Consider the following 2,615-nt stretch of genomic DNA (forward strand, 5'->3'; position numbering starts at 1 on the left):
TGCCCTCGCCGGGACTCGAACCACGGACCTCTCGAACGCGCGTCGAGCGTGCTGACCACTGCACTACGAAGGCATGCTAAGAAGGCGGAAGAAAACCTCACAGACTTCCCCTTTTAAAATCAATCAAGGACTAGCGTGGAGAAAGTGTTTCTAGGAGAACCTAGCCGCTTTACCCATACTCCATTCCAACCAGTCTAATGCCAATTCCTCTCTCATCCAACCCTTTTTCTTGGACCGAAAAATGATTCCAGGATGCAGCTTGCATATTGTTTTTCTTTTCAATATAACTTAAGGTCAAAATTTAGTCCGTCATCAGTAACCGCAAGCATAACAGAAATTCTGGACTTTTCGTAAGCAGTTGACTTCAACAAGACTGTTTTTCAGCTTTCTTATCCACCGTAAGGTTAGAAGGCATGTCAAAATAGACTAGTGTTTGATCCTGCATTTCCCATATTTCCAAGACTGCAGTTGTGCTTTTTGCGTAGTCATATAACATGCCGCTGAAAATTCAAGACTTTTTCACTTAAGAGGAGGTACTAATGGAAATTTAATGCCTCAAAAAGAGGGTATGTCCACAAAATTTATTACATGGTTTTATCTAACTTGGTTTCTCTGTTTGCTTATTTATTTGGGTCAAACCTTGATATTAAGTTTTTATCTCCTTCTACAGACCCGATTTCCCTTAAATTATATATGTGTGTGTATGTATGTATGTATAATTTCTAATATAATTTACTAAATTTTGGCATCCGCCATCAAAATTATTCCTTCTCTCGTTCTTTTTAAGCTATCAGTCGATAGCAGTGATAAACTTTTAAATCACAAAAGATTTAATCTTCCGTTTTCAGCTGCCCCATGATATTTAAAGTCATGCTGAGGTCATATTTTTAAACTAACAGACGCTGAAATGAGTTGAATATAAATTTATTCCATTGGAAAAGGGGAAAAAAACGGCGTCATGTGTGCTGAGTTACTGCGCTGATTAGAAAGAAAAATTCAAGTTTAAAGGCGATAATTTTTCTTTGTTTACTACAGTCAAAAGTCGTTAATTCGGACACCCATAATCCGAAATGATCTATAATCCGGACCTCAACGCTAAAACCTTTGTGCGCATGCGCCGCGTTGACACATGCGAATAGGCGTTTACGCGTGCGCGTAAAACCTTTACGACTGCGCATATGCGTGTGCGAAAGTGCAGAATACGTTTTCGCGTGCGCGTTTAATGTACAACGGACGGTATCAGCTAAAATTATCTAATTATCTATTTCAGTTAATGTTGATGATTGCGTTGTTCTTTAATCTTCGAACTGGATCCGGCTTATTACTTTTTTCAGACTGTAAAAGCAATTTTATAAAAGTAAACTTGAACTTTCGATTATATCAAATAGAATTTCCGATGCTGGAGCTCCCAAAGGATCTACAAAACGAAAGTACGTTTCGATGTCCATCAAACAAAAAGTGGAATTGCTGCAAAAAATTGATAAAGACATGAAGAAGGTGACAGAGAGGTTAGTGAAAACGAAAAAATTTCGATTGACAAGTTAGTCGGCATTCTCGGCAGAGCAATTACGGGACTTGAACAGCGGAATTTTGTAACTGAACAAGAAATTATGTCTGTTTATAGAATTAAAGAGAAAGTATTATCACATAAAACGAAGCAACTTAAACAACTTACATTGAAAGAAATGTTTAATAAAGTAAACAAATAAATATTAAGCTTTTTTTTTTGTAAATTTTGATACCCTTTAAATCGTAATTGTTCTTTATTTCATAAATTACAGTTTCATATTTTTAATTTTAGAATTTCTGCATGCCATCCTACGAGATTTAAACTGATGATCTATAATCCGGAAAAATCGATAATCCGGAATCGCCAAAGTCCCGACGAGTCCGGATTAACGACTTTTGACTGTATTTTCGTCCTGTCTGTAGACAGAAAAATACAAAATAAAGTGTGTATTAAAACTTTTCAAACCACACAATTTTAATTAAAAACAGTGAAAGGGTTTTTTTTTCTTTTTGGCTATTGTATTGCTTTTGGTTATGTAAGACTAAAAGTAAAACTGTGAGATGCCATATCCAAATTATATTAGGACATGAATACAATTTCTAAGAACAACAGAAATAAAAGTATAGAAATGACATATAAAAGAATAATTGTAGCTTTCAATTTGCTTAAATTTCTTTTTGACAACTTTGACTTAAAATCTGCGATCTTATTTTTAGTTACAAATGATCAAGAACAGTATGATAGCTTTAAAAAAATATTTATTAATTTTTAAAGAATTTAAATAAAGCCCTGTAATTTTAAAAGTTATTTTATATATATTTTATGATAATCCTAGTTTTTACAAGGAAATTTAGTAACCAAATTGCTTACTAACAATTTTGTCCACTAGATGGCGCTTTTTCTATAAAAGACGAAATTATAACAAAAAATGAATAGAATAGCCATTCTTACTGACCACTACTTAAAAGTGAGCTGAGCCATACACGCTACAGAAACAGCATTTATGTCAAAATCACAAGTATACACTGTAAAAAAATATTATATACATAAGTGCGGTGCGATCATGTAAATAAGCACAACAGGAACCGATGACTTGCTAGCCGCT

General features: G+C 34.1%; 1 non-coding gene across 1 annotated transcript; it reads right to left on the reverse strand.

Annotated features, from left to right (window-relative positions):
• Window positions 1-73, reverse strand: TRNAA-CGC (transfer RNA alanine (anticodon CGC)). Its single transcript has one exon. It is a non-coding gene; the product is annotated as a tRNA-Ala (tRNA).
• Between the last annotated feature and the right edge of the window lie 2,542 nt (window positions 74-2,615).

Source organism: Stegodyphus dumicola, chromosome 10 (genome assembly GCF_044657685.1).
Source record: "Stegodyphus dumicola isolate Sdum_Otavi_A_Nest chromosome 10, ASM4465768v1".
Classification (NCBI taxonomy): domain Eukaryota; kingdom Metazoa; phylum Arthropoda; class Arachnida; order Araneae; family Eresidae; genus Stegodyphus; species Stegodyphus dumicola.